Source organism: Protopterus annectens, chromosome 7.part0 (genome assembly GCF_019279795.1).
Source record: "Protopterus annectens isolate FY-2018-M chromosome 7.part0, PAN1.0, whole genome shotgun sequence".
NCBI classification, from domain to species: domain Eukaryota; kingdom Metazoa; phylum Chordata; order Ceratodontiformes; family Protopteridae; genus Protopterus; species Protopterus annectens.
This window is the reverse complement of record NC_056739.1, coordinates 1325378506-1325391698: the sequence shown is the minus strand read 5'-3', so window position 1 is coordinate 1325391698 and position 13193 is coordinate 1325378506.

The following is a 13193-nucleotide window of genomic DNA, read 5'->3' as shown; positions in this document are numbered from 1 at the left end:
TTCCCAGAACACAAAAAACTTCATTTTTTTATATTATTTTCACATCTAGGCAGAATATATTGTATCTATTAAACTACACCCACTGACCAATTAAAACTGAACATATTTGCATTATTTTGGTTAAAAATCTGCTGACCCCTAATCTGTGCCTTTCTAATCTTCCATTGGACACCACAGGCTAAAGGCTTTCAGTCCACTCCAACGAACAACTGCAAATGGTTCTAAATTAATTTATTGTAAGCACTTTTGCTGGTAGAAATTCTCCAGCTTCCTCAGACAAAAAACACTTTTACCATAAAACACACTCTTAAAAGTTCATTTGAAAACCAGGCTACCAATGAAAATCATTGAGCCTCCTGATGTCATGCAAGCACATTAGAAATTAAAGCAACGCAGCTTTAGACCATCACAGTGACCATAATAGTCAAAGTTCCAGCCCTACAACATAGTGACTACAATTTAAAAACATTCAGAATTGCAGTACTATTATGTACTTTTAAATGAAAATGTGCATATTATGCTTAATTAAAAAATATGTGATTAAAAATATATAAGCACCATATACGACCATCGAATACCCATTTCTTTTGCATCAATGTTTTGTTTAATTACTTTGCAATGGTTTGTTTGAATTTATTATACTCTGACATATTTTGTTATTGAAATCTTTAAATTCAATGTCCCTTTGACCCTTTTTTGATATGATTTACTAAAAGTCTTGACTGTAGGGGAACATACTTACCACTGAATACAATTAATAAATGACAGTAAAGTTTGCATTCCCACCAGCTTTTTCAAATGTTTATTTCTAATATTAAATAAAGTACTTTCACATATCATTCTTAACCATCTCCTATACCATCTTCATCATATGTCTTTTGTCCATATCAGTGGTTTAATTTGAAAAAGACTATCCTCGTATGAAAAAAGACTTATACTTCCTGTTTTCCCTGTAAATTATTTGAAAATTCCTATATTTTCCTCCACTAGCTTTTACTGCATTGATATAAATGCATTTTAAATCACCTGTTTCTTCTTGTAAATAAATTACCTGCAATGGAGTCTACTTTGCATTCATATCAGCCTTTATCTCATTCATGTTTCTTTTTAAGTAGGTTTTCCAAAATTCCTTTTCCTTCTAGTCACTTGTCTTCTGTCTTTCCACTATTATGACTGAAAACTTATGCACAAGTAGAAAGAATTTCAGATGGCGGAGAGTGAAAATACTCCCTTGGATGCATGGCTATTGCTTGCTGAGGTTGCTACAATATTCTATATCTGCAAAAAAATGATCTACAAACCTTCATTTTTCAAGGCAACATAGAAATATATAACTCACTCCTGAAGAAGAAGAGACTGTTTCATTACATTGGTTCAGAAGTACGCAGTGAAACATGGGTCTTCACAATTCCATTAGGCCAAAAAGACAGGCTGAACAGATATAGATATTTTTTTTCAGTTATTACTACTCTTTAGCTTATTTTAATATTTTGTCAGTAAGAGCTGCTAAGAGTGAGACTGTTGCCTGCCTATATACCAGAAAATGTTTTTTTCATTTTAGCTACCCTCTTACCTAATCACTAACATGTCTAAAGAACCACTTTACTTAACTGTACTTTAGAAAGGATCAAAGTCAGATGACAAACACACACTCAAAAACAAAAATAATATTCCTGTGAAGTTTTTCATATAAAGTGGTTAGCATTAACCATATTCTTTCATTCTTGGCTGACACCGTAATGTCTTAATCCATTTTCTCACATGCCTCTGTCTGTCTCTGCACACATCTTAAATGCTATGAATGTTCCATCATCTCCTCTTTCACTACCAAAATCATACACGCGCACATTATGCTCTGTTTTCTTTTTTAACACCTTTATTGAATTATCACGTAAGATGCAGTCAAACATACATTTATGTAAAAGAAAACAAACCACATTAACATATTCACATTTATACAATCCTCAATCCAACTTTACATAACTTGATCATGTCTTCCTTCCCTTAAACCTCACTCCTCCTACAAAACATTCTGCATGTATTGCTCCCACAATTTCCATTGTTTTCTATGCAGTTTGCGCCTCCCCTTTCCTTAATATCTCACTTCCAGTTCTTTTATCTCGGTTACAATATCCCCTGCTTCATATACAGTTGGTTTAGACTTTCATTTTCTAGTAGCTGCTTTTTGGCAGCCGCCAGGAGTAAAGTTAACAAGGCCTTACTATGTGTAGACAATTCACATCCTGTATCCCTGCTCAAGAATCATTTTTTTAGTTACACCCATTTTCTCACCCAATATTTCTGACAAAGTAATCAGTTGGGAATTTTAGCTCACTACTCTCCCAAAACATGTCCCGAGTTATCTCTTTCTTCCCCATCACACCTACAACATTTGCAATCTACCTGGTGAAAAAATTCTTTGAAGTCTGCTTGGGGTATAAAATACCTATACAAATACTTCCAAGCAGAAGTCTTGAATCTTCTAGACTTTCTTGCATATCTGTGAGCTATACATATGTCTTCCCACTGTTTCCTTTATAATTGATTCTCCAGTCTCTCTTCTCAATCTTTTCTAACCTCCTCTAATCGATTCCTATAGTTATTGTGCAATATTTTATATGTCCTACTAATTATCACTTATTAACAACTCCTTCGGTTATAGATTGAACTAAAAACTTTACCAGAGAAGGCCTTTCACTTTGGATTCTCCTATTCCTTTATGTTTGCTTATACTATGATATCAATCCCTGACGTGGAAAGCAGTCTCCAGCCTGCAGTCCAAATGAATTCTTGGCCTATTCCCAATATATTACCTTTCTCTCCCTAGTTATTTTCTCCCGGTACCTTGGTTACTTTGCCAGTTTTCTCAAGCAAATTGTATTCCCCTGATGCCTATTCTCTGTACCTCTAATTGAACTCATCCCTATTGGCAGAATCTCCTTTCTCCATTCTTGTGTTGACTTTGTTCTTAGAACAATTTCTGCTACTTTATAAATATAATATATAATATTTCTCTCTCTTAATTTCTCTAAGTCTCTTGGATTTGTAACACCATGACAGGAATGGACCCCATTCTTAAGTCAAAGTATGATTAATGTTCATGAAATTAGTATTGTTTCAGTTTTTGATGTTAGCCAAAAGTGCTATTCACAACACCTGCAATGCCCCCAGTAATGACTCATTCTGCAGTTCATATGGAGTTACATATATATTGGTAACATATCCAAGTATGACTGTAAAGTCTTTTTATAAGACCTGTTGTCCCCAACTACTACTGAAACTGTCTGGGTATCTTTCTTCCACATTGCTCTTGTTTCCGCCTGTAAATCCTGGTATTTTATGACTTTGTGTCTCTCTTTACCTAAGACACTGTAGTCACTGAGTGTAGCGATTTCAGTGATCAATGCTACTTTTGTCTTCTTTCATGGACCACTATATCTGGTTTTCTCGCATCTATTTTTGAAATGCTTGTAATGGGTGATCCCATGTGATATAGACTTCATTTTCCATGATGCTTTGTGGCTCAAGTTTCCAGTATTTTTCAGCTACTTCAGTACCATAATGTTTACACAATCCCCAGTGCAACAGTCTTGCCACATTATTATGCCTTTCAGTATACAGTCCTTCTGCCATTATTATGTCACAGCCAACAACAAGATGTGTGACTGTTTCCAGTTCTGTTTTACAAAACCTACATTTGCCCATTTCTCCTGCATGTTCAATGGACTTTGTAAACCAATGTATACATAGTCCACTATCTTGGGCCACCGATATTTCATCTTTTGGTTTGAATTCACCTCTCCTTAACCATTCTTGAGTTCAATCCTGATCAACATGAAGTTCTTCCAGGAGTTTTCTACTCTTGCAACTATATCTATGCATTTTCCACTTTTCTTGCCTTCTCATCTAATCCTTCATCTTATATTCTGTCTTGTTTTTTGGCTCATTCAGTTGCTGCCTGATTTTTATTTACTTCTGGTTTGATTTCCATTCCCGCTTGACACCAATATGCTTCTGCTAGACTAAGAAGGAAAGTCATCTTAGATTTCTTCTCCTCATGTTTCAAAACGTTCACTATCTTTGGGTCTTCTGAGTTCAGCAGATATGTATACAGTCCCATGATTGCAGATCAATACACGTAATCAATTTCAAGGAGGCCCATACCTCCTTTGGAATGGGGAATATATAATCTTGGTATGCACTGATTTTTATAAATCATTTGATGAGCATGAAGCATCCTTCTTGGTTTCCTGTCTAATCTATCCAACACCTTTTGGGGCCAGTCTGTTACTCCAAATCCGTAAGTTAGGACAGGAAAAAAAATCGGTTTATAGCTTGAATTTTGTTCCTAGATGTGAACACTGTTTTCAGATTTAAGTCTTCTAAAATATTCTAAGTTTTATTCACATTTGTTCATGTTTTATTGTTGATCCTTCATCAATTCCCAAATATTTATACACTCCATCTTGCTCAAGTGCTTTTATATCACATTCTAGTCTCAAACTGATGTTTTCTTGGTGCTGCAGTTTTCCTGCTTTAAAAGCTACTTTCACACATTTATTAAAATCAAGTGGCATTCTTATATCATCTGAAAAACTTTTGACTACTTGTAGATGTGCTTTCAGTTCCTCATCTGATGAGCTATACAGTTTTAAATCATCAACAAAGAAAAGAGTAGTCTTTACACTTTGTTGTTTTCTAGGAGCCAAATTATAGGCATGCCCTAATCTGTTAAGTGAACAGCTTAAAGGGTTAAGGGCAAGACACAATAGCAGTGGTGAATGGGAGTCAAAAAGTAAAAAAGCAACAAGGCAGGATTCACCAAACGCGATTTATTCTTAGGAAAATACAAAACTCTGACGTCTCGGCCTTCGCCTTCCAGGAGTATGACACAAATGAAAACCATTAAGTCTTATATACAAACTAAATCAATTATACAAATAATTAAACACTCAGCATATTAAGAATCAGTTAATTAGACAACATTCTCCAATTAAAGTCTTCATTAAGACCATTTGGATATAAAGTTTTAAACTTTAAAATATAAACAGTTTCCTTATATAATAGTAGCTGTTTAATTCTAAACATATCTGCATCATTATTGGATACTTGTTCCAGAATTGAGGCTTTAAGCAACTTTTCATCACTATTGTGTTCTTCAAAGAAATGCTGGGCAACAGGGCTCTCATTCTTAACATTAACTATGTCCCTGATATGCACCAATAGTCTCACTTTAAAAGGTCTTTTTGTCTCCCCAATATAAAACTTTTGACAGGGACATGATAGTGCATAAATTACACCTTCTGTTTTACAGTTAAAACAACCATTAACCTTAAAAGGAATACCATTTATATGATTAAAACTACAAGTAACAAAACTACATGCCTTGCATTTTCCACACTGATAAGTTCCTTTTAATCTAACTTGTTCCACCATGCCATCTATAGGGACACTAAATCTACTTCGCACCAATAGATCTTTGATACTCCTACCCTTTCTATATGAAAATTTTAAATTTACATTTAACCATGATTTAACCTCATTAAGAGAACTAAAATATTTCCAAAACAATAAGACATTTTTAACAAATTCAGGGGTATAACAGCCAAAAGTAGTGACAAAATATATGTCTTCACCAGGAATTTGTTTTTTCCACTTTTTTTTGGCAATATTAACTTCAGATCTCCTTTTTTGTATCAAATTTTCTTCACTATATTTATTAATATGTTCCCATAATTTATTAAGACATTCCTCCATACAAGATGTGCTATATCCTCTGACAAGAAATGAGTTATAAACTGAATCTAGTTCCTTTTTAAATATTTTTTCATCATTACAAAGTCTAAAACATCTTAACATTTCTCCATAAGGTAAAGAGTATTTGGTATGAGGAACATGTCCACTAGTACCATGTACATAGGTAGTGGGACCTTCAAACTTTCTATTAACTGAGGTTATTAATTTATAGCCACTGGAGATGTCCAAAATGACATCCAGGAAAGGTATTCGTGGACCCATAGTTAACCCATCAAAATCTAGACCAAATCTATTATGTTTCAAATCTGAAATAAATTCTACTGTTTTCAGATTTAAGTCTTCTAAAATATTCTAAGTTTTATTCACATTTGTTCATGTTTTATTGTTGATCCTTCATCAATTCCCAAATATTTATACACTCCATCTTGCTCAAGTGCTTTTATATCACATTCTAGTCTCAAACTGATGTTTTCTTGGTGCTGCAGTTTTCCTGCTTTAAAAGCTACTTTCACACATTTATTAAAATCAAGTGGCATTCTTATATCATCTGAAAAACTTTTGACTACTTGTAGATGTGCTTTCAGTTCCTCATCTGATGAGCTATACAGTTTTAAATCATCAACAAAGAAAAGAGTAGTCTTTACACTTTGTTGTTTTCTAGGAGCCAAATTATAGGCATGCCCTAATCTGTTAAGTGAACAGCTTAAAGGGTTAAGGGCAAGACACAATAGCAGTGGTGAATGGGAGTCACCCTGGAATATCCCCCTTTGAATTTTTATACCTGGAATAATAATTTGTCCTTTATCATGGCTTAATTGCAAAGTGGTCTGCCACTGTTTCATGGTCACTGTAATGTAGTTGATCAGTGTAGGGTGTATCTTATACATTTTTTAAGCACTCTTTTTTTCCATGAATGTGGGATATTATCAAATGCTTTTTTGTAGTCAATCCATGCCATGCTTAGATTCGTCCCATTTTTACAGTCCTCCATTATGACTTTATTTAGCCACAGATGATCCTTTGTTTTATATGGCTTTCTTTTATTAGCCTTTTGTTCTATTGCCATGACTGAATTTTCTTCTAAATGACTATAAACTCTGTCAACATCAATTCCAGTGTATAGTTTATAGATCATCAGAAGACAAGTTATTTATTTATTCATTTATTTATTTGACATTTGTTTACTGGGAAAGTCCAAATGGGCAGCAGTTGTCCATTTTCAGTGGAGGCCCCGGGGAGAAAAACTCCAAACAGTACATAGTGTTACCAAAACATTCAAATACAGAAAGCATGCAACTTAGTAACAAAAACAAACTAGTTTCTAATTTTCAGTACAAAAATATTGTATGTAGTCCTTATGAGGAACATTTAAACAATAGTAGCAAAAACAGGCTAGTTTCTAAAATTCTGAACAAAAATATTCAATGTAGTCCTTTAGAGGAACATTTAACAGGTGGGTGACATAAGATTATGATACACTTTGAAGCATCAAATATGTTGCCACAAGAGAAGTTTATCATGTACAACACCATTTGCAGTTACAAATAAAAAAGGGATGGGTATTTATTAGGTTAGTTAGGGTCTTGACAGTTACATATCCAAGAATTGGATATATAGGATTTCAGCTGACATTTGAAGTTAAGTTTGTTATTTTGTATTCTGATTCTGTTAGGGAGGGAATTCCAGATTTTGGCAACTACCCTTGAGTAGAGGGAGTTGCCAAATGTATATTTGCTTTTGGATATTTCAACTACCATTTTATTTGTGGATCGTAGTTGTCAGTTGCTGTTGTACAGATTGAGTAGGCCCACTAGAGCTGGTATTTTATTGGAGTGGTATACTATTTGATGTCCCGTGGTAAGTTAATTAAAGTCAGTAGGTTAGGTAGTTCTACCCAGCCTAATTGTTTAAGGGCTAGGCAGTGATGGGACTGATATGAGGAGGAGTTGGTAGTACATTTTGCTATCTTGTTGTAGCAGGTGATTAATTTGTTTACGTCACCTTGGTTTAGTTTGGTTAGAACAAGGGATGCATATAGTAGTGGGGAAAGTAGGTGAGTTCTGGCTATGATGGATTTACTCTCAGTGTTCAGGTAGTTTTTACATCAGTAAAGGGTGCAGAGTTTTTTTGTGAACTTTAGTTATGGTCTGGGCTATATGTTTATCGAATTTCAGATTTTGGCCAATGATTATTCCTAGGAGTTTGGTTTGTGGGTGATGAGGGTGTTGTCCTCTTAGGATATTTGAAAAGGGGGAATGGGGTCAATAGCCTTTGAGGAGTGGAATAGCATAAGCTGAGTTTTTTGGGATTTAGAATTAGCTGGGAGTTTGTCACCCAGGTTTCTATGGCAGTGAAGGATGCCTAGGTTTTTTCTTGAAGAATTTGGAGAGAGGGGGCTGTGCAGATAAGTGTGGCACCATGTAAATTGTATCAAGTTTGTGTGAAGTGTGGCTGTGTGTAGGCTGTCTGTAAATAAGGTGAAAAGCAGGGGTCCAAGTATAGACCCCCATGGTACACCTAGGTTAACTGTAAGGAGAAAAGATAGGGAGTTCATCCATTTTATCGTCTGCTGGTGGTTGGAAAGTAGTCTTTAAACCAGAGCAGGGTGGAGTAATCAAGACTGAACTCAGAGAGGACAGTGAGAAGTTTGTTATGAGAGACCATATCAAATGCTTTAGATAGGTCTAGAAAGATAGTTGAGACTAGATTACCTAGGCCCTGTTGCTGACTGACAAAATTGGTAAAACTGATGAGGGCAGTGGTAGTGCTATGCTGCAGGTGGAATCCATGTTGTGTTTTGTCAAGAAGGTTGTTGGCTAAGAGGTAGTTTAGTATCTGGGAGTGAATACATTTTTACAATATTTTAGACAATGGGGAGAGTATGGCTATTGTTTGGTAGCTGGATAATTCAGTTAAGGTACCACCTTTATATAATGGAATTATGTGAGAGATTTTCCAGAGGGAAGGTACTGATTGCACAACTATGGATCTTTTAATTAGAATAGAGACAGAGTATGCAATTGCTTTGGCAGCAATGTGTAGGTATTCAGCTTGTAGCTTGTCTGCTGCGGGAGTAGTTGGTTTTAGCTTGCACAGGTGTTTATAGATATTACAGGTTGGGACTGGTCTGAGTGAAAAGAGGTACTGGTTGTTTGGGAGGTTATGAAGATAAGAGAGACTAGTGGGAGAGGAGGGGGTAATCATTGTAAGAACACCTGAAATTCGATACTCATGTCCAATTAAATATTAAAAAAAACATCAAAAACTTGGTATGCTATACAGAAACTTTCCCTTCCTCTCTCCCTCTACAAGGCAAACTCTTGCCACTACCTACTTACTACCATCACTATTATACGGTGCCTCTCTACTAACCAACCTTGCATCCTCCATCTTCTCAAAACTAGAAATCTGTTACAACAAAATCTCCAAATTCACTACTAAATCTAAACACTCCTCCCACCATTGCACCTCTCTACGCATGCTAAAATGGCTAGGGCTTCCCAACTACCTTGACTACCTCCGACTCACTACAGCCCACACATTAATCTTTAAATCTACTGCATGCCCTGCTCTAACAAATATCCTACCATCTTATACTCCTCACAGACCCCTAAGATCTGCCCAACAAAATCAACTTTCTGTTTACAAACCAAAACGTCCCGCTGACCAGTCACTGCCATCCTACTCCTTAGCAAAAAAATGGAACTCTCTTCCCCCCTCGCTAAGAATCTCTAAAAACTTTGAACACTTCAAATCACAGCTCCATTCCCATCTCTCCCATAATTGGAAATGTAATTGCTCTCCCCCCATCCTACTAAACTCACTCGTACATGTATTTCATTAAGTACTTCTACACCATGCTGTTCTTTCCCAACAGTTCCCCCTCGCCAATTCTAACATAAGTTCTAAACCTTTAATGTACATAATGTAAATACTATACATTCATTCTTGTCTCTACTCTCGCTCCCTATATACTTCTTCCTTCTAAATCTATATAAAATTGACTAACAAATGACACTATCTAAAAAATGTGTCCAACACTTTTCTAGATGATTGTGGATTTTGCGAAAAGGATGGACATGGCTGTGGTGAATACGTATTTTAAGAAGAGGGAGGAGCATAGGGTGACGTACAAGAGTGGAGGAAGATGAACACAGGTGGATTATATCCTATGTAGGAGGGCCAGTCAGAAGGAGACTGGAGACTGTAAAGTGGTGGCAGGGGAAAGTGTAGTTAAGAAGCATAGAATGGTGGTCTGTAGGATGACGTTGGTGATCAAGAAGAGGAGGAGGACTGTGAAAGCAGTGCCAAGGATTAAATGGTGGAAGTTAAAAAAGGGTGATTGTGAAGTGGAGTTTAGGGAAGAGTTAAGACAGGCACTGGGAGGCAGTGGAGAGTTACCGAATAGCTGCGTAACTACAGCAGAACTAGTAAGGGAGACTGCTATAAAGGTGCTTGGTGTGACATCTGGACACAGGAAGGAGGACAAGGAGACCTGGTGGTGGAATGAGGAAGTACAGGAGAGTATACAGAGGAAGAGGCTGGCGAAGAAGAAGTGGGATTGTCAAAGAGATGAAGAAAGTAGACATGAGTATAAGGAGATGAGGCGCATGGCAAAGAGAGAGGTGGCGAAAGCTAAGGATAAGGCGTATGGAGAGTTGTATGAGAGATTGGACACTAAAGAGGGAGAAAAGGACCTGTACCATTATTGGCTAGACAGAGGGACAGAGCTGGGAAAGATGTGCAGCAAGTAAGGGTGATAAATGATAGTGAGGGAAAGGTACTCACAAGAGAGGAGAGTGTGTTGAGTAGATGGAAAGAGTATTTTGAGAGGCTGATGAATGAAGAGAATGAGAGAGAGAGAAGGTTGGATGATGTGGGGATAGTGAACCAGGAAGTGAAACAGATTAGCAAGCAGGAAGTAAGGACAGCTATGAAAAGGATGAAGAATGGAAAGGCTGTTGGCCCAGATGCCATCCCAATGGAAGCCTGGAGGTGCTTAGGAGAAATGGCAGTGGAATTTTTAACTAGATTGTTTAATGAAATTTTGGAAAGTCAGAGGATGCCCAAGAAGTGGAGAAAAAGTGTTTTGGTACCTATCTTTAAGAATAAGGGTGATGTGCAGAGCTGCAGTAAATACAGAGGGATAAAATTGATCAGTCACAGCTTGAAGTTATGGGAGAGAGTAGTAGAAGCTAGGTTAAGAAGGGAGGTGATCATTAGTGATCAGCAGTATGGTTTCATGCCAGGAAAGAGCACTACAGATGTGATGTTTGCTCTGAGAGTGTTATTGGAGAAATACAGAGAAGGTCAGCGGGAGTTGCATTGTGTCTTTGTAGACTTGGAGAAAGCATATGACAGGGTGCCTAGAGAAGAGTTGTGGTATTGTATGAGGAAGTTGGGAGTGGCAGAGAAGTATGTAAGATTGGTAGAGGATATTTACGAGGGTAGTGTGACAGTGGTGAGGACTGCAGTGGGAGTGACAGATCCGTTTAAGGTGGAGGTGGGATTACATCAAGGATCAGGTCTGAGCCCTTTCTTATTTGCAGTGGTGATGGACAGGTTGACAGATGAGATCAGACAGGAGGCTCCGTGGACTATGATGTTTGCAGATGACATTGTGATCTGTAGTGAGAGTAGGAATCAGGTTGAGGAGACTCTGGAGAGGTGGAGATATGCTCTAGAGAGCAGAGGAATGAAGGTCAGCAGGGCTAAGACAGAATATATGTGTGTAAATGAGAGGGAGGGTAGAGGATGCAGGGAGTAGAGTTGGTAAAGGTGGATGAGTTAAAGTACTTGGGATCAACAGTTCAGAGTAATGGTGAATGTGGAAGAGAGGTGAAAAAGAGAGTACAGGCAGGGTGGAATGGGTGGAGAAGAGTGTCAGGAGTGATTTGTGACAGACGGGTACCAGTAAGAGTGAAAGGGAAGGTCTACAAGACAGTAGTGAGACCAGCTATGTTATATGGGTTGGAGACAGTGGCATTGACAAAAAGGCAGGAGTCAGAGCTGGATGTGGCAGAGTTAAAGATGTTAAGATTTGCACTCGGTGTGACTAGGATTGATAGGATTAGGATTCAGTATATTAGAGGGTCAGCTCATGTTGGACAGTTTGGAGATAAAGCAAGAGAGATGAGATTGCGTTGGTTTGGACATGTGCTGAGGAGGGATGATGGGTATATTGGGGAAAAGATGCTAAGGATGGAGCTGCCAGGTAAGAGGAAAAGAGGAAGGCCTAAGATAAGGTTTATGGACGTGGTGAGAGAGGACATGCAGGCGGTTGGTGTGACAGAGCAAGATGCAGAGGATAGGAAGAAATGGAAACAGATGATCCACTGTGGTGACCCCTAACGGGAAAAGCTGAAAGATGATGATGATGACTTTTCTACTAAACATTATCCTCTTTCTCCTCTGTATATCTCCCTACCTCTTATTACACCTGAATCATTTTCCAATAAACACTTGTCTCTTCCTCTACTACACAGCTGCCTGTCTCTCCTTTCTGCACATGTTGTGTGTGTGTTCCTGCTACTCTTTTCACTTTCCAGTGGCCATCCTACTGACTGTGTATGTATGTCATGAACTATCCTCACGTTTTCTGTCTTTTTCTTAATGCACTGTATTTTTGTTACATCTCACTGTATCATTTTACATTTGTTTAAAATATTGTATGTATGTCATGAACTATCCTCAAGTTTTCTGTCTTTTTCTTAATGCACGGTATTTTTGTTACATCTCACTGTATCATTTTACATTTGTTTAAAATATTGTATATATGTCATGAACTATCCTCACGTTTTCTATCTTTTTCTTAATGCACGGTATTTTTGCTACATCTCACTGTATCATTTTACATTTGTTTAAAATATTGTATGTATATCATGAACTATCCTCACGTTTTCTGTCTTTTTCTTAATGTGCGGTATTTTTGTTACATCTCACTGTATCATTTTACATTTGTTTAAAATATTGTATGTATATCATGAACTATCCTCAAGTTTTCTGTCTTTTTCTTAATGCGCGGTATTTTTGCTACATCTCACTGCATCATTTTACATTTGTTTAAAATATTGTATGTATGTCATGAACTATCCTCACGTTTTCTGTCTTTTTCTTAATGCATGGTATTTTTGTTATATCTCACTGTATCATTTTACATTTGTTTAAAATATTGTATGTATGTCATGAACTATCCTCACGTTTTCTGTCTTTTTTTTAATGCACGGTATTTTTGCTACATCTCACTGTATCATTTTACATTTGTTTAAAATATTGTATGTATATCATGAACTATCCTCAAGTTTTCTGTCTTTTTCTTAATGCGCGGTATCTTTGTTATATCTCACTGTATCATTTTACATTTGTTTAAAATATTGTATGTATATCATGAACTATCCTCACGTTTTCTGTCTTTTCTTAATGCACGGAATTTTTGT